The sequence below is a fragment of the Passer montanus genome, unplaced genomic scaffold (assembly GCF_014805655.1).
Source record: "Passer montanus isolate IOZ18808 unplaced genomic scaffold, ASM1480565v1 scaffold60, whole genome shotgun sequence".
NCBI classification, from domain to species: Eukaryota; Metazoa; Chordata; class Aves; order Passeriformes; family Passeridae; genus Passer; species Passer montanus.
The window spans coordinates 2,371,221-2,391,764 of NW_024371038.1; the positions used below are offsets into that span (position 1 = coordinate 2,371,221).

General features: G+C 36.7%; 1 long non-coding RNA gene across 1 annotated transcript in view; it reads right to left on the bottom strand.

The window, feature by feature from the left end:
* The window catches only part of LOC120510829, a 183,707-nt gene that overhangs the window by 116,282 nt on the left and 46,881 nt on the right, over positions 1–20,544 (bottom strand). The window contains exon 3 of the long non-coding RNA XR_005629604.1: positions 10,672–10,771. This is a non-coding gene — a long non-coding RNA (uncharacterized LOC120510829). The remainder of the gene's footprint in view (positions 1–10,671; positions 10,772–20,544) is intronic.

Sequence of the window (20,544 nt, forward strand, 5' to 3'; positions counted from 1 at the left end):
GCTATTTATCACCCCATTTTTCATCTGCACTTCCCTGGTAGAGCTGCATTTCCCCTGAAGAAGATGTTGATAAGTTGATCACAATCCCAAACCTCCCACCACAATATCAGTGCTAAGAATTTGCATTCAGCAGTGAATTAGTGCAAGGCAGGAAAGAAAATTATGTACACCAACCACCATAAATAAAATCTGTAAGCCACTGCTGACTGGCTATTACAGCCAAACAGGATAACCCAGTAGTCAAAAAGGTCTGAGAAGAGAGAAGTCCTGGATATATTAGCCAGTGAAAAGATTCACAAAACAAAGCAGGGGCTTTGCAAATTTATAGCAGATAGGTGAAAATGTGATCCAAAACATAGCCAAGTGTTCTTTGCTGCACTCAAATTTTTAAAAAAATGCCCTCAAATTAAAAAAAAATCTAGTCCCTGGCCAGGCAGAATATCATCAAAAGCCATAGCATGACAACTTACTTACGATAGCTCATCTAAGTAAAACAAATTGTGAAGCAGTTTCCCAAGACAGGTATCAGGAAAAAACAAAACAAAACAAACAAACAAACAAAAAAAAACCTCCATTGATTTATGAAAGGAGAGCATATGTAGTTTTTCTTGAATTTACTTGCTGTGTTCAGGCAAAAAACTCTTTATTGGGCAATCTTGATCCTTTCGGCTTCGTTAAAACACAAGCTCAACAAACTAATTTTGCTAACAGTTCATAAGTGCATGCAAAGGAACAGGAAAAACAAATTTCTGTTTCATTTTTACCTATAAATGAAATTTTAAATTTGGGGGGAAAAGCCTCAAAAACCAGTACAAGATACAGAATAGCCAAATTAAAACTAAAGCAAACATTCAGCTATAGTAGATTTAGTAAGGAAGGAATTATTTTTGTTGGTTTAATTTTTTAAGCCTTTAATCCTTTTCAAATTAAGTTTTTTTTCCATAAGAAGCAAAATCCAGTGGGCAAGAACACTTGGTATCTTCAAGTATGCTTTTTCTTTCTATGGTAAAACATTTCATTAAAAATTTTTTTTTTTACTTATTTCAGGATATATAGCAGCATTATTAGCATAAAACTTCACTAAATTACATCATTTTAAGTTAATTATAAATTGAAAAATATATGGAAAACTATATGCACATTTAGTGATAGGATTTGGCCCTCTACTTCATTTTTATCTGAAGTAGAAATAGAGAATTTGTTGCCTAATTTTAATTCATGTCCATGCTTTAAACTTTATTTTTTACTTGACTTTCAACGACTACAGTATATGAAACCAAAATATATTCCTCTTTATACATATTTTATAATTTGTTTCAAGTTGCATCTTAAAAGGTATTTAACTTTTTCTCCTGGATCCTGATTTCAGTTAATGGCAGTAGAAGAGTCACTGTCCTTGATCTAGAATTGTTTAGTAAGAAGGAGTCAAGGATAGAGGCACATGAAAACACGTCAATCAGATGTAATTGCTTTCTAAAAGAAACTCTATCAAACTGGAGAATGAGAACTAGCACTGAACACATGGATTCACTGCAACACCTAATCTACTAATGAGCTCAACTTGTTATTTTCAGGCTCACTATTCAAAAACTTTGACATAAGAAACATGATCGTGAAGGACAATATTGCTTAAATAGTTGCAGAGAATATTTACTGCAGGTGAAGCCAGTAATGTCACCTGTAGTTAAGGTTTCCCAGCACTTTCCAAGACATTTCCCTTGGAACTATGGTCAGCTTTAACTGCTTGAGCTGAAATTTTCTATACAAAAGGGCTACAGAAACATCTTTCTTCATTAACAAAGCATATACCTAATTCTATCTTGGCAACATACTACTCTTAATAGTTACCATCCCTGACTGCAAAAGTTTATGTAGCTGATTTAAAGAAATGTTCCTGATGCTGAAATCTGAGAGTATAAATTGATATGCCAATTTGATCTCTATTGAGATCAATGGGAAAGGATTGGTACAAGCCCCCCTTTGTTAACATTCTAATGTCCTCATCTGCTTCAGGGGGCAAACCAAATGCCTAGTAGCACTGGAGAGTATTAAGTATGCTCCTGATGTACATCTTCTCATTTCTTTTCATTCAGAAAAATGAATTCTTCTGATCCATAGCAAAAAAGAAATATTATCTCATACTCGAGAAGGATGAATGACTGAGAACTTCATTTGACTCCTCCTTTACCAAAGGATCTTGAAAGTTCCTTTGAGGAGCTTAGATGTAGATTCAGTGAGTAAATGCATGAATTTGGGAAACAAATATTATAAAAGAAGATGGATTGTTTAATGTAAAGAATAGGATTGGTAAGAAATCAAACTCACAGACTTGAAGCTGGGTCCTGCTTACATCATAATGTTAAACTAACCAGTTCAGAGGTTCTGAAACATATTTTTCTCAGGTCACCTTGTCAAAAAAATGGGTTAAGAAGTAGTGCTTCTTATGAGACACAGTGATATTTTTTGTGATCCTTTTTTTTTTTTTTAATTTTGCCATCATAAACCATTTTAGTCACTAAGGGTAGTGAAATGCCTTTAATCTCTTCTGTTTTTTTCTTGGGATTCATTTTTGTTTAAAAGGGCCAAAGTTCAATTGAAGGTGATGGGTAGCTTTAGAGACTTGCAGTAAAGAGTCTTCACTACACAGGAATGTCCTCTTAACCTGGATCTGCTCTGGATCTTCTAGCTGTAGTAATCTGACACTGCATTAAGAGCTCAAGTGGCTGAAAAGAAGAACGTGCCCTTTGTGTTCTGAATGTCTCATTTGTAACTTCTGGAAGTGTTAAAAGCTTCTATACCTGAGCAAAATCAAGGGGAAGTCTACCAGTAAACATAAACACTATCACACACTCCAATAAGCATCCTGAAAAAATCAGGTCCTGAGCAACACAATTCCTGGGTAAGATTGTAACCATCATTCTGCAGTTCAACTTTCCTTGTCAAATGGACATACAACTTTCATCTTCTAGAGGTTTCAAGAAAATTAATGCATAACATTTGAGAAGCATTTTGCATGACAGTGGTGAGCAGCCCAGATCAACCTATGTGGAAGTTAAATTTTCTCTAATTAGAGCAGGATATGAGTATTTCCCAGATAAGTTAGGGCCCTGAAACAATGACTCTAAAATGCTGAACTCAGAGAACATAACCCATCTGTGCAGTGAATAAGGCAGTGGTCCTGTAGGAAAAAAAACAGCATGTGATCCAATAATTAAAGACTGTTCATGAAACATTGCCACAAAGTAGGGAAATGCTTTTCAAGGAGCAACCTTAAGGGTGGCATTTTCTGACTTGAAGACTTCATTTTGCAACCTTAACATTTTCAATATTTCTTACACATAATATAGGCTCACTTGGAATAAGTGTACGCATATATTAGATTAATATTTTCTAAAAATCCTTTAGCATTTCCTGAAAGGCTGATTTTTCTCCTTCTAGCCACAAATGATGTTTTAACAGTTATACAGCTATAAGGACTGCTTTAAGGAATTGTGCCGTCCAAGATTCTTGGTTTAAATTTTATGGTGCAAAGAACAGACTGGTTTATGTTTGCAGAAAACAAAGGAGATGAGGAGAAAAAATGAGGAGGCTTTTCTGCTTTCCTGACAACACACTTCTATTATGACCCCAAGACTCTCTGATATCCATCCGTAATACCCTGTGTCATGGTCTGGTAAATGCTAAAACATGCTCTAATTTGCATGAGCTTGTATGCTAGACATTTTTATGTCAATGCTAACTCACTGAGAATGACAGAGGCTCAGTTTGTAATCCCAGATGAATGTGTAAAGGACAACTCAACTCAATACTGTGTAAGGGCATAGAGTGTAAACTGTGGTGTCTCCTAGTAGAACCTAAGCAGTGCATGCAGCTGTTAAACAACGCAGTGCAAAGGAGCTTGGGAGCTTGTGTGGTGACTCTACACACAGACATGGACTTCAGCTTTTTGAAGGCTGGTCATACCATGAAGGAAAAACACACCATGCACAGGAGAGCCTTTCTCTCAGCTCCAGTTCGCATAGGGCTCCTTTTCTAGATCTGAAGAGTGAATTTTTAATAAGTCGTGTCACCAGTTAAGTGCACACAAAACTACTGTTCCTCTACAGTTCTCTACATCTGCTACACATCTGACAGAAGTTATGTCACCAGTTAAGTGCACACAAAACTCAATACTTCCTCTACAGTTCTCTACATCTGCTACACATCTGACAGAAGTTAGTTTTGAGAATCACTAGTCAGGTGCAAAAATCCATTGGCAGACAAAAAGCTTGTCCGAGACCTAAATTAGTACTCATGAAAGTCAGATGGCATGGGATTTGATTTCCATATCAAATATGGGCATTTCCCCAGGCCACAGGCTACTTCAAAGTTATTGATCAAAATACTTGATCATTTCAGCTATATTATTTTTTAGGGTATGGCACATGAAGAAAGACAGAAGTCATTGAGATTTCTGACCAGTTTGGTATCCTTGCTTAGGCAAGCTATCATTATTTTGGGTATCTGGTAATTTACAAAAGTTAGGAAACTAAATGTCTTTCCAGGCAAGTTATGTCACAGAGGGGACAACTGTGTGCTCTCACACTTTTCTCTTAGGAATAGACAGAATACTGAAAATAATATTGAGTAATATTATTAACTGCCCCTAAATACCTTTGGAACTGGGGATCTAGGAAACTGGTTACATAATTTAAACGTAGACACCCACTTCAGTGATTAAGCTAAGCACTTGGACTGAACAGGACCAATCAGAAGTCTTCAGAAAATGTTTATAAAATTAGCCTTTTGGGTGTACCATAGAATGAACTGATAATAAAGTGAGGAAGTGTACAACACAGCATTAAGGTTGAGATTAGAGATTTCTTTGTTGTACCACTGCTGTTACAAACCATCTGTGTCCAGTATCAGTGCAAGAAAGCTCAAAGATTTATACAACTCTGGGCTAGTGCAGAGTTACAGAAAACAAAAACATAGCAATATGCAATGGTGATGCGAGGTAGGAGCTATTTTTCAGGTCATCAGAAAGCTGGGGGGTAGAAATTATCATTTATTTCATGTCTTCCTCCTAAGATTCATATTTGTCACGTCTCCTGCAGTGTAATCTTTCATCTCCACCTTCATAAACCTGCACACCAAGTAGTTGCTCAGCAGGTCTCTGCATCCCCAAGCCAGTGCAGCTGGCACCAACAGTTACAGGGCAGGAGAACTGATGCAGCTCTATGTAGCCCTGGGAATCATCTGCTCCCTCCAGGCAGCTCCATAGCAAAAGTTACTTCCTATGCCAGACCTAACTGAGCAGCTTTCAAAAAAAAAAAAAAACCCAGTACTTCCTATGCCAGACCTAACTGAGAAGCTTTCAAAAAAAAAAAAACCCACAGAATCACCTTTCAAAATATGAGAACATAATCATGTTTAAACACCAGCAGATCATTGAGATCCCATTGTAGAATTCATATGCTCCTTTATTACCAGTTTGCTTCTAAAGAAAAATATATAGATTTCTATTTCTATAGGGTCACAGAAGAATATACAAACTTATTACTCAGTTCTGATACATTTTAGATAACTTTATATGATCAACAGATGTGATTTAATAGACATCAACTGCCTGCTTTTCCACACAGGAATCAGAGGGTTTGAAAATATCTTCACTGAAAGAGAAGGCAGGAAGGAAGGCAACAAATCTTCAGTTGTCTGATTGCTGTAAAATATGCTATCATTGAAATACATTTAACTAGTCATCTTCTGTTTAGGGAATTCACAGTGCCTGAGTTCCAGTTCATTACTTTGAGGGCTGTGAAGCTATTGTTAGGGTCTCCAAACCAGTAAGATGGCCTAACCCCAGGTTAGAGAGGCTACAATAGCAGAAAGGCAATTATACTGTAGGAGAAATGTTGTCCACTAATCAGCTAGCAATCAATTACTAGGAAGAGAAGATAACCCTATTCCCACTCAAGCTCTTCAGTATTAATAGTGCCATCATGTAATTACTTTAGGCATGGGCAGGTGCATGAAAGGACAGACTCTATAGTACACTGCGTCTAAGATTAATGAGTTCTGTCAATTTGCCCAGCAGACATCTGATTCTTCAGCTTTATGTAGCCACTAGTTTTACACATGCCTCAAGGGTTTTTTGTAAAAAAAAGCAACTACTAATTTAAACACATCTAAAAAATATACATATTTTAAAAATCCCTGATTTTACCAGTAAGACTGCACCAAAAAAGATTTATATTGTGATTACTGATAAAGTGTGTTTCCCTTTATCAGTTATTCTTCACTTTAGTCAGAGTAATGAGTGAAACTCAAGGTCCTATAAGCACAGAAAACCTTCTAGAAAAACTGACAGCATACAATCCTGCAGTCACAACATCCTGAATTTCACTCACACAATCAATTCCAATAAGTAAAAAAAGAGAGAGAAAAAGAAATGTTTCAGTAAATAAGTCACTGCTCAGAAACCAAGACAAAGCAAATACAGAAGCACTTTCCTGCTAAGTTAGCAAACATGCTGAATGAGCACAGCTGCCAAAAGCAGAATCCTTCTCTGTGACAAGCTACAGGCCACAGAGTTAAGTCAGAGATACGTAGGTCTATGGGTCAAGAGAGATAATAGCTTAAAATAGAATTTCTAACTGGAAAGTAGTTTCTTTTTCCTTTGAATTACATCTACTGGTGTAAGCAGTAAAAGCCAGTTTATAAAGAGTTTTGAAATGAAACACAAGCTATTTTTAGAAACATCTTCCATGTTTGGGAGTTGCATTAAAAACTCCTACCCCAGAAAAATAGTACTTATGCAGGATTTTAAGAGATCTTCACTCTTACTAAAACCCTGTTTCAAGAAGTTGCTTAAACACTTGCTTAAACGTTTCAAAAATAATCCAAGATATTTAAAGTCATTTAGCTGCTTAAACATGCAGACAGTCTCTCAAAGATCCTCTTAGACATCTCTCTGAAAGTTCAGATTCTTAAATACCTTTGAAAATCTGGCTCAAAGTACTTAGCTGTACACACACCCAGCCCTCATGAAACAGCCTACTGATCTCCATTTGTATTTTTTAAGTGCAACCATTCAACAATAACAAATTGTATTAAAAAAAAGGGGGGGGGGCTGGACTCAAAATCAAAAATTCAAATACTGCAGCAAAGGAGGTTACCACTCATCAGCAAAACTACATTAACTAATCAGATGTAAGGTTCACGTCTGTGAACTGCAAAATCTTAACCTACTGAAAGACACAGGAATGATGTAGCATTAATTTGTTTTTCTCCCACTGACATGGATTGAATTTGATCCTAAAGCACCTAAAAGTGCAACTTTTGAGATATGAATCTCATTGGTTTCAATGGCCTGGAAACAATCTTTTCTTTCTTTTTGCTTTTCAAAGTATTTCTTCCAAAAACTCAACCCTTTAAATATGGGCCTAAGCCAAAAACTTTAAAAAAAATTTCTTCAAGCTTGTCTGCAACAGATACAGGAACTGACCTATTTACTTCTCTCCAAAGTCAACGTCATCCTATTTGTTTCTTTTCTGTCACTTCTGTCTGAGTATGGAAATAAACTAGTGGAACCTACTTTATTACCTTCCATTTAATGCCACAACTGACCATCCATGAAATCTTTCTCAAGACTACATTTATTGGATACTAGATTCTGCTAATTAATTCTCTGGATTAATTTCTTCTGAAGTAACGTTATCAATTGTTTCCAGTAAAGAAAAAGCAGGCCAGTAGTAACTTGATTTTCACATAAATGGATTAAACTTACACAAATGCAGTGGCTGAAGATATCATTGATCCATGTTCATTGGCTGTTGCTGCTGTTTCAATTGTTATTTGATATGGGAAAGGACAGCAGAGTGGGAAGCGGTTTTGATCTGAAGCAACTGTTTCTAAGAAGATACCAGCAACTCTCACAATGCATAACTTACAGAATGTATTCAAGGCACTGAAAAGCATTAATCCCTAAAATTGTAACTATTTCTGAAAGTCACGGTTTGATCCATAAAGATGCTCAAGTTCACAGAAGACATTTCAATTGAGGCCGCTCAGTATGCAATAAAAATGTGTGGGAATTGCCAGGGGGAGGAACTATTCGACAAATTGAAAAAAAGGAAAAAAAAAATTAAATGTCCTTGAAACTATGAACTGGATATCATCACTTAATGATTTCACATAGAAAAGGAATGACTACTGCACTAGTCAGCATTAAATGTTAAGGAGAGACCTTCAAAGACATAATGAAAACTTAGGAATACCTCTCTTTCTGAAAGCTGGTGGGAAATCATCACCAAACAGGTTTTTTTTTTAATTTATATGTATTTTAAAATATCCTCTTTTCAATTTCTTGAAAATACTGGTTTGGTGTGTTGCACTTGTTATGTAGTGAGTGTTGCATCTGTCATAAAATTCAAATGTCCACTTTTGAACACTTTTCTTTCTTGACTTTGTTCAGCTTTGACCAAAAACCAAAGCTGAGTAGGTTTAGGGTTGCTTCAAATTGTGTCAGCTGACAATATGTTCAAAGGGTATCAGAGAGGCTATTCCTTTCAATCTTCCAGGGTGGGAAATAGACTGGGCTGGAAAAAGAACTGACTTTTCTATTTAGATTCTTCTCTTGTGCTCTCTCTTTACCATGACTCGTCACTGACAGAACAGGCAGTTTTTAGCAAGAAGGTGCAGGAAATTAAAGTTCAAGAAAAGAAGAAATGAAAAGTGAATGGAAAACAAATCTACAAAGGTTATTGAAGATGCTATTGAATCCAGACAAACAGGATTTAATCTCATTGAGTTCTACATTTGATAGCAGGGATTCCTAAATTTATTTCAGTCAGCTACTCTCATGAGCAGCACTAAATCAGATAAACTACTATCACTTCCTCTCTCATCTTACCTCAAAACTTCCTGCTGTATAACCTCACTCCCTTTGGCACTGAATACCAGCACATGCCCTTAGCTAACTGCACATGTTACCTACCTCTACTTAATCTTTCCATCCTGGTCTTGGCCATACAACTTCATTCCAGACCTATAGGTTTTTTTCTTGTGAGGTTCCTGCAGGTGTTGTCAATGTACCAGAACATGCACAGTGAACAGAAGCACAGAGGCACAGAGTACAGCTCCATGCCTGGGAAGCACTTCCCACATCACTTGTATATGCACTCTCAATGTGGCAATGAATTTCCACAGATCTGCCTGAGACACTCATAGAAAAATTTTCATTTATTTTGCATGTCTCATTCCCACTGGCTTCTAAGGACAAAATGGGCTCAATACACACATTTCTGTCACGTCAGAAAGTAACTCTAAATTGTGCTTTAAAGGATTTAGGTGGCATTGTTTGGCTTGCCTCTGAAAAACTTTTGCATCTATCTTGAAACATTTTGCTTCATCATTGCTGATGGTTTTACCAACAAATCTAACATTGAAATGCATTGCCTCTGCATCATATACAGACTCTGGGCAATATAAAAATGACCATCCACTGGTATTTTTATTTTTTACACTATTTTAGTAAAAACATTTTTTTTCCACTGCAGAATCTTCTGAATCTTCCAAAGTTGCATAGAACTCTAGTATTTTTAAAAATTTGCTAAAAATTCAGATAAATGCCTACTGTTCTTAATAATTAACGTGTACTAACTATTTAAAATATTTTATACCTATATAATTTGTACCTATAAAATTTATACCTATGATTTATACCTATATAATATATAATATTTACACCCACAGTTATCTTCACATACTGCGTCTTTCATTCTCAGTAATTTATTAAGGAAATGTTATGATATAAAGAGGAATCTGCCTGGATATTGTGAGTATTCCCATTTTTTGTTTATTGAACTGCTTAAGCTGCCAGTGTTTATGAAAAGGCTACTATTGTAGGAAACTTACAATATAAGTCATGTCATGACAATAACAAAGACTAGACTGACAAAGTTTCTAACTGTTTCAGTTCCTGCTCAGCAGAATATCACCAACTGCTTAATATACTCAGTTCATTTGATTAATTAGCTTCATAAATTAGTGCAAATGATCCTTTTATCTCTGTGGTATTAGCAGCTTTCTGTTTTGAACATGTACTCAGCCTGCAAAAATAGTGATTGCCTATTTAATAAGTCTGATCCTCACATAAGAGTTCACATCTTCAGAATCATGTCTATTAACCCATGAACAAATAAAAATAAATAACTATTAAAATACTATTTTTTACTCATGTAAGCCGTGAAGAGACAGTAGCTAAAAAAATCATGACAAATTCAACACATGCATTATGAAGAATTAGTTTTATAACACAAATGCAAACCTCAAATTGAATCATTCCATGAGAAAAAGTATTTCTTCTATTCTGCCTACAAAAGATAAGGAGATCACCTGGCTCTAAGTGAAAGTAGAGTTAGACCTACTGAAAGTGTTATTCGTGATAATTATGCTTGAGCTAGAGAGCATCTGAGCCTGAAATTCAGAGACCATTTGAGATTGCTGAAGAAGCAGTTCAGAAATTTGACATGTCATCTCTGCAAATGTAATGGGGAATCACAGACAGAAAAAAACCAAAGAATCTGCTCCCATTTTAGCACTACATTTTCCCCAGCACTATTGAAGAATACAGCAAAGGCTGAAACATTATGAAAAAAGAAATAATCTAGCCTTGCTGTATGTACTTACCATGCCATCAGCCAACATCCTTTCTTGTCAGCAGAAGTGAACGGAATTGTTGAACCAACTGGTGATGCTTTAATTCATTCTTCTTCTCCTTTTTGACCCACTATGAACAAAATATTTACAAACCTATTTAACTTTGCTTCACATTTCTCTTTAAAAACTACTAATAGTGCACCCTCCAAAAAGCACAACTTTCCTTTAATGTTCATGTAGAAGTGTGAAACATCACTTCTGATCAGCTTTTTCAATCCTTTCCTGGGCACCAAAAAGCCCCAAACTTGTCAGGTGCTAGAATAACTCACTTCCTTTTCATCATCCATTTCTACTTAATGTAGCTGTATGCAAATTATGAAAGAAAACAAATTTCACTTCTTGTGGTAAGGTAGAGAGCTATAGTTAGTAAAAAAGCTCACATGCACAATAGGGTGAAAGCAGTTAGTTTGCAAATCCTTTCAAATCAGAAAAAAAAAATTTGAAGAATACTTCTTAAGACCATGTGTTGCAATTTGTGCTTAAAATTACCCTTTTCATGGAGTTAGCTATAGAGTGTACCAGAGTTATTTTCTATTAGCATAGATTACTCATTGCAGCGGGCTTTGATCTACCCAATTCCTATCTGATCTAACTAATTTCTAAGAAAGTATTTATTTACTTCATGGCTCCTCTGATTGACAGGATCAGCTGTTAACATTACATGAATACTTTCTGAGTGTCAAATGCAAGAGATTTCAAGGAGAATATTTCCAGTAACACCTCTTCTTTGAGATGTTACTGGTATACAGCTTTCCTGAGTTCCAAATTCAGTGTGCAAACTGTTTGTCTCATCAAACTTGAAGGAAGTAGATGTAACCCTGCGAAGTTTAGAACTGCACTGCTTGGGTTAATCACATGTTTATAAACTTTAATGTGCCTGCTTTTACCAAATAGGTACATTTTGTAAACAAAGTTACACACAGGATTGGACTCTACAATAAATTTAATGTTTCATTACCATTAGACTTTTTTCTTTTTTCTCTGTTCCTTACTGATTGAATTCCCTCTATCTGATAACCATATTGGATAACTTTTGCTGACTGTATTCTCTGATTTGTTGTGATTTTTGTTGGTGGGGGGTTTTTTGGTTTTTTTCTTGGTTTTGGGTTTTTTTGGGGGGTTTTTTGGGTTTTTTTGTTTGTTTGTTTGTTTGGTTGGTTTGGTTTGTTTTTCATTATTAATCAGTTCTTCCAGAGGTGCTCTTGAAAGGAACTATATACCCCTGGAAGTTACATGACATAACACTAAATAACAAACTGAGATAAACAAGTAGAAGAAGGACAAGAAAGGAATGAGGAAGATTTTCTACAAATCCAATTGTATCATAGGAAAATTCAGGTAGAAATAGACCTCAGAATGTCTCTAGCCCAAACTTAAGCTCACAACAGAGACAGCTTTGAAGTCAGATCACATTAAACAGGGCTTCATGTAACTCGACATTAAAAACTTCCATAGACAGAGACTGCCCAGTCTTCCTGCACCATCTATTCCAATACCTGTCTGTCCTCAAGAGGAAACAGTGTTTCCTTACAGTCAGCCAGAAATTCTATTTGTTTTCTCCAATTTATGCTCGTTCTTTCTCCCCCTCTCACCATGGCCCACTGTCAACAGCCTGGCTCCATCTATGCTGTACTTGTCCCTGTTTATCAATGTCCTTCCTGTAACGGGAGGCACAAAAATTGGACCTGGTATTCTTGATGTGGTCTTCATGGCCTGTAGTGCTAAAGACAGATAAATTCCAGTAACTCTCTGGAGTGACCCCCTTGCCTCCACTGCCACATCTCTTACAGTTTTTAAAAAGCAGTTGAAAAGCTCGTAACAACAGCTCTTATTCACAGGTCTGCAGCAGAAGAGATGTTACAGGCAGGTGCTCTGCCTGTAAAAGAAGTCTTTCAAAGGATGGCAAAGGACTCTGCCACCATGAATACATCTTATAGAAGCTTTTTTATTTTTTGGTCAGAATTCTACATTGGAAAAATGAGCAAGCTCCACAAACACCCACATCTGCTCTAGAAGGGCTTGCTCCTCCACACTGACTTTTTTTGCACACCAGCTGAAAGGGAGAGTCCTAGTTGTGTAAGGCAGCTGCTCCAAAAAAGGGGGACTGTTCCAGGTTAACTCCATGCTTTGAGAATTTCTTCAACTTTTTTATAAGTTTTATTGAATCAGAGAATTGATTTTTGTATTCTTTCTTTTCTTTCTCCCCCGACACCTCTCTACTCCCTTCAGTTTCAGTAGATCACGATTTTATATTCAAAGAAAACCCTTAATAATAATCTCTCAGAGATTTATCAAGGCAACCTGAAGGCTCTAATTCCCAAGTTCCATTGAATTTCTGAGGGAATTTGGCACCAAACTCCTCCAGGTTCTTTTATAAAATGTCATTCTTAAATTAATATTGTGCAACTGGAAGTATTTGCTCTGAGTATTAAAAAAACCTTGCTGTTCTGCTAGTTTAATTTTCTACACATTTCTTGTCACAGACCGACTCAATAGCCACATCAGGGTAAACCTAAGTGGAGTAAGAATAAGCTTTTCATTCAGTCACACAGTGCACTCCTGCTTGATTGGAATGGATATTGTACATAATATGTCCCTGCAGATGTTTTCTCCAGTGGGGCACATTGAATTTCATTTAAATGCCAAGGCTCAAAATCTAAAACAATGTGACTTTAACAAAAAATCTGATGAGGAATTTGATGAGAAAATGGCAAGAATTCCTGTGGCATTTGGGTAACAATTTCAAGCCTTCGTTTTAATAGAATAAACAGGATCATATTTCATTCAAAGCTGGCAATGAGATGAGCTTTGGGTATTACATTGATATAAACCAATAAAGAATTTGCAAATTTGAAGCACTAATTAACAGACACAATATTAAATGAAAAAAGTTTGCTCCAGGGGCAAATATATTTTGAAGACTTTAAACTTTTATTAAAAGACAATTTTGAATAGCTTCTTCTGCATTTGACTATTTTGTTCATTTCAAAGAGGGGGAGTCTTGTGTTTTGAAGTAGCATGTTTAATACAGTTGGAATATAAATGAATAACAGTCTCTTTTCTACCTTTCTGAAATAATAGCTCAATGTCATGTCACTTCAAAAGAAAAATACCCTGTAAGTTGAACCTACACAGCCAAGAGCTGTGTAAGAGGATGTTAGTATTTTACCTACACTGAACTCCAACACTATTTCTATTGAATTATTTTTTTAGTCTTATAGCGCTGAATCAAAAAGCACTCCTATTTAGAATATGACTGTACTATTATGAGAGCCCCAGTAAAAATGTATAAACAACAAAAATTGGAACTTTTGGTTTACAGTTCACAGATGTAATAGTAAGAGGATTTTCTCTACCTAATTGCAATGCTGCACATTGTAGCCTTTTTGATACTACAATATCCAAGACTTATGTATCTAAAGACTCATACTTCAGAAAATGGGAATGTCAGCTAGAATATTAAGGAATGAAATCTATGAGACTGACCTTCAGATAGGATATTACAGACTGTTTTTTGAAACAAGTGGTTATTTCATCCTAAGCATAATACCATCAAAATCTGCTGATGATAAAGTCACCTGCTCTGACAACTCAGCAGCTGTGCTTCACTTAAAAGCTGTCACATATTCAATTAATTAGCAAGCCAGCTACCTTCTTGTTTCACGAACTCACAGATTTTATTACTTCCAAATATTAAGGTACATTTTTTTCTTTTACACTCTATGGGATAATTGTGCACCAGTATCTAATCCTACAATGGCAGGTCCATAGTCCCTTATATCTTATCTTCGGTGATGCTTCCATTTTTTCCAACCACTTTAATTTTTCTTGTCTTTAATACAGTTGAATGTAGTACCTTTTTTTTTCTTTTTTATTTAAAGGAAAATTATGAGGTAAGTGTTTAGAAAGGTAATTGATCTGTAGTTTAGAGATAAAAGGCCTGATCTTTCCTTCTGATACTGAATGTGCATCAAAGTCAAGTTGAAGCACTTTACATGCACTGCTTAATGAAAACTTGTACAAAATGGAATATAAAAAAGCCATTAGCTATAAAAATAAATGACAGGAGGTTCTTCAACCCGTTCACTGATAATTTGTGTATCACTTGGACTCAAAATCTATACAATTTACATATACATGTGCAATACAGCCTAAGTTTTATGAACAACTATTCACAAAACCTCAAATGTTGCATGTGTATGCCCATAACTCTGTACCCGAAAAATGTCCAGAATAATTTGGGGTTAATATCCAAACTGGGGAAGTCTGTATATTTTTAGAGGGTAGAATAGAAAGGCCACACAAAAATAAATGCAAAGTCCAGAAGCAGAATGGAACCTGTTCCTCCCTCTCCATGTCAATGCATAATTACAGGACATAACCCCATATTAGACTGGTGATCTTTCATTTACAAACAGAACATCCAAGCTTCCTCACATTTCTATCCCAAATTCAAAGTCTGGTTCAAAAACCAAGGGAAAACCATCTCCCTTGGAGGCATAGAAGCACTCTGAATAAGAATACGCATCTTCCATGACAGAAGTCAAAGCAGAAAGCTGGCCCCATCCAGACACAATGTGGATGGGGAAAGATGATGTCTTATGTGTCATTCTGGGTGTGATCACACATGCTCCAAGACATGTGCAGAGCAGGACAGCCACAGAATCACAGAATTGCACAGAATATGCTCAGTTGGAAGGGGACCCATGAGAATAAAATCTAACTCCTGGCCCAGCACAGCACCATCCCCAAAAGTCACACCCTGTGCCTGAGAACATTGTCCAAACACTTCTTGAACTCTGTCAGGCTGGTGCTGTGACCACTGCCCTGGGGAGCCTGTCCCAGTGCCCAAACACCTTCTGGGGTCCCTTCAACCTCTTCCTAACAGCCATGCCCACAATAAGCTCACCACAGCAGTCACTGTGATTATACTGTTAATAAAAATTATTTATTTGCTTAGAAAAAGAATGTGATGTGAACAAATGCTTCAGAAGCAGAGTGAAATACAAAAGCTGTTGTACAGCTCTTCCACAATAACAAGGAGCCATTAGAGAAATTACCTAATCACAAACCAAGAGAAAAAAAATTCAGGTATAGAGAACAATTATAAAATGGACAAGTAAACACATGGATGCAGTAAGCTGGAGAGTGTTATTACACACTACAGTTTCTCTGTGCTAATTCCTACATTGTTACCATATTACTGAGGAAGGTGTTATCTTATATTTACCTAGAGTTAAGAGCAATCAAGCCTGCAGTTTGCAGCGTGGTGCTGCTGGTTCATATTTTTGCTTTATGGTTGTAGTAACATGTTTGCCTACCCATCTCATTAGAGAATTAAATAACAGATCATTTCTCTATTAAAAGAAAATTCTGTATTAAAAGCTACCTGAAATTATATACTCCCCACTGCACCTCACTGGTGAATGCAATTTTCCAAGCAAATCTATCATAGCTCTAATATGTAAGATAGTTATTGATCTGTAAGTGGAATTATATATGAGTGAAGACATTTGCACCTGTACCTGTCACATTATAAGATGCTTCTGAGTAACTGATGGAAGAATTTAAGTATACTTATTGAACCTCCAATACAGTACTGAATCATTTCAAATACTACAGGAATGAGTGAAGGATCATGAACTGGAAGAACCAATTCAGCCTGCACAATGAGGGGTCTAAATGCCCCAGGAGTACAGATGGAACACAGCTGCAGTGCTGTGGGTTGCTCAGCAATCTGTCAGTCACCACAAAAGCAAGTAAAGCATCCTGCGCTGCTGAGAAAGGAAGAGGGAACAATACTGAACATACTAGTTCATTATCCAGATCATCCCTTTATAATCCAAGGAAATAAAGTAACCCAGATAAAGCAAAATCACAGACATTATGAAACAGAAAATGAAGGTTTGATGGGAAAAGTCTGCAACATTGCAATAAAGAGATCACAAATCCAGCCCAAACAATCCAAGCAAAGCCACACAACACAGAACTGTGTAAACTCAACTATAGTATATCCAACTTCAGGTCAGTTCAGGCAGAGCACTCATGATTAACTAAAGAACTTCAATAACACAGCTAGAGAAATTTACTGTAGAATATAACACTAATAACAAATGTGAACCTTTAATTGTGAGTGAAACTTTTTTAATCCTATTTCATTTACATCTAAAAGAAAGGACTCTAGCCCAGCAGAGGAAAAAATATATTTATGAAGCAATTTCTGACAAACATGTCTGTAAATACTAGATCTTTCCAAATTAAAGCTGCAGTAAATAGAAGTGGATGTCACTTCCTCTACAAAACATCCACATGTTTTTTATACTAAGTACCACTAGGTACTCTTCCACATAAAAAACAGCTTTAACTATACCATGGAAAAATTACAAAGATAGAAATTGTAAAACTACAAAACCATAGTTAAAGGTAAATAAATAAACACTTTGTGTAACTTCTGCCTGTAATCAGCTAGGCTGAAAGTCTGATAGCCATAAAAAACAAAACTGAATATTTAATCCAGAGAAGGGTAACTTGCACAGCTACAATAAGGTCTAGATCCTCCAAGGGGCTTCCTACTTTGCAATGTCAAGAGGAATATGAACATTTTATGAGGGTACATAAGAGTGGGCAAGATTCAGGTCTCAGATAAGATAAGATGCACTGATGCTATCAATTCTCATGTACTTTTCTGGATTAAGCGAGAGCTTTTTCCTAAACCAGGACCTATGAGTTCATGGTTTTCACTTTGATTACAATACTTTTAAGATGTTCTGAAAACAGCCAAACTAGATGAACCCTAAGTTTAGAATAAAAGGCGCTGTAACCTCAGTCTGAGCAATTCACCAAAGACATGTCTTAGCTGAGAAAACATAGCATTTTAATTCTGGCAGAATTTACTGACAACTTCTGAAACTGCTGAAATCAACTGAAGTCAGACCAAGAAGTGGATGTTTTTGTTACCCAGTCACCTTTCTCTGTTTTACATTCAAGGTTTAAAAAAATCTAAATTCCTAAATAAGAAATCTTTAATATTTCTAAACACAGTATCCTATTAGAACATATAATAATAACAACAATAACAGTCTCAAGAAAGCCACTGAGGAAAAGGATAAATGTCATTACATACTTCTGAAAAAAAAATGCTTCAGGCTGTTTAAACATCTATGATTCTTGAGTAGCTGTTTGAATCTGACAAAACAAGGCCACTATCAGTAACCCTCCTTTAAATGCACAGCTTGAGCAAAACACTAGCCTAGTTCATTTCCCCAAAGTAGCTTACTTTGCATAGCAAGCTATTGATATAACAAAATAACTTATTACATAGTAATTGTAATTTATACCTCTTGAAATTCTTCACTTCTGAGATGCTGTCAGAGATTTTTAAGAAATATATCCAAGAGAGCAATTCATTATCATGGCTGTTGAGCATCTTCAGCAGCAGTTTGGCTCTTTCCCAGAGTCATTCCAATAAGACAAGCAAACTACTGGAATCATCTCATTCTAAGCAGCATAAGCAGGTTCAGATTCCCACTGGCAGGCAGCAGGATTTTCAAAAGAAGACAGAATAGTCAAGTGTTAACAAGTTTTGAATATTAACAAAATTGTGCTTACCTTAAATTTTCAATAATAGCATATTAGAACCAGGTCAGGCTATTCAATTCCAGCTCTGCAAAGATTTTGTCTAATTTTCAAAAACTTTCAGTATTAATTTAATTCTGCTCTCCCTGAAGGCAGTAGGAGCTGATAACAAGTTTGAGCATCAGAGTCAGATAAGCCTTGGGCAATTTTACCAATCTGAGCTTAAAACTTTGCCACCTTGGTCATTGTTCAGTATGCATTCTATTCAAGTACACATGTTTCTTGCCTTTTTGCTCTTTCTCCCAAAACACAATATGCATTCTATTCAAGTACACATGTACAAATGTTTCTTGCCTTTTTGCTCTTTCTCCCAAAACACATTTATGAAGGCATGGACGGACATATACAACAAATGAAAAGAAGATTCCAACTACTTATGTGATTTCTATCCATATCAATTTGTCTGGTTCAGGAAAAACAAAACCAAAAGAAAAAATCCATTAAGAACAGTACACAAATTTATTTCTATTACTTTTTGTGTAATCAAACAAACTTTGTAACCATGCATTTCAGAAAGCACATCTCTTAAACTTATCTGTTCTGTAACATTGTTCACATTTCCACAGCTTGGAATGTAGTCTTTCATTAATCCAATAGAATATGTCTGTTTATAAAAGAGATACAGTGCTGATTAAGCTAAGAAATTACTTCATGGGTTCCAGCACTGCTTCTGGGGTAAGACCAAATGTTAAGAATTAAGTTCCTGTGATGATTGCCCACTGACTTGTCTTATGGAATAAAAAAACCTGTTCTCCTCCATGCTGGGATTCAGGCTCAGCTGTCTGAATCAGAAAAGACATAAAAATCTACATAAGTATATCACAAAGGTTTCCGGGAAAAGGAAAATGCTGTGTATGTAAAAAGCAGGCACTTCTGTGAAAAATACAAAATACCCAAATACACAAGATGTTATGGCTAAAGAATGAAGCCATTGCCCAATTTAAATACCTTGCAGAAAAAGTGGCTTAAAAAATCCCATATCCCAGGCAATCAGTATCTAATGACCACTTAAGGGAAATCTTTCAACCTCTCAACTCTTTCAAAACTCATAATACTTAGAAATATGTAAAGCTCCACTTGCCAAACACTCTCTGGACTGTTTTGCTGTGGTTTGCATTTCAGCATAGAAATTTCTGAGAGAAGGGCCACTCTCTGTCCCTCTTCTGTACTGTGTCACACTTCTCAGGCAGGCTTTGTCTCTCTGTCCCTTTCCATGCAACCCTCTGAGAATAGCAATGGGACAATCCCAGATGCACATACAGACTGGGGAGCCTCTGAAAAACAACGCTGGAAAGAGGAAAGTGACCTGGGGGTCCTGGTCAACAGAAAGTTGAGTATGAGTCAGCAGTGCCCTGGGAGCCAGGGTGTCCCAACTGTGTCCTGGGGGTATCAAACCCAGCATCCATAACCAGGCAAGAGAGGGAATTGTCCCACTCTGTTCTGCTCTGCTCTGCTCTGGGGCAGCCTCACCTCAATGCTGGGAACAGTTTTATTGTGTCTGAGTGACACAATATAAGAAAGATATTAATTTAGAGTGTCCAAAGGAGGGCAACAAAGGTGGTGTAGGGCCTTGAGGGGAAGCTGTGAGGAGCAGCTGAGGGCACTGGGTCTGTTCATCCTGGAGGAGACTGAGGGCAGACCTCACTGCAGTCACAACCTCCTTGTGAGGGGAAAAGGAGCGGTAGGCACTGATTTCTTTTCTCTGGTGGCCAAGACTCAAGGGAATGGCCTGAAGTTCTGTTAGGGAAGATTTAGGTTGGATATCAAGAAAATGCTCTTCACTCAGATGGTGGCTGGGCAGAGAAACAGCTCCCCAGGGTAGTGGTCACAGCACCAGCCTGACAGAGTTCAAGAAGCATTGGGACACTGCTCTTGGGCACATGGTGGGGATAGTGCTGTGCAGGGCCAGGAGCTGGACTTGATTATTCTCATGGGTCCCTTCCAACTCAACACATTCTGTGTGATTCTGCTCTCATCATCAAGACCCATGTTAGACTACCAGATTTCCCTCCAGGATATGTACTGATTTACCATACATTCATGCCTTCCCCAGTTTGTAAGTTAGTCATATACATGTAAGCCGGCAAACACTGAGGTTTTTACAAGATTTCCACAAACAGCTCTTTTTGGATAACCAGAAGAGTCCACATACATTTCTCTTTCCTGAACCTCTTTTTTAGTTCAGGCCTCATGGGTCAGTTCTCTGTT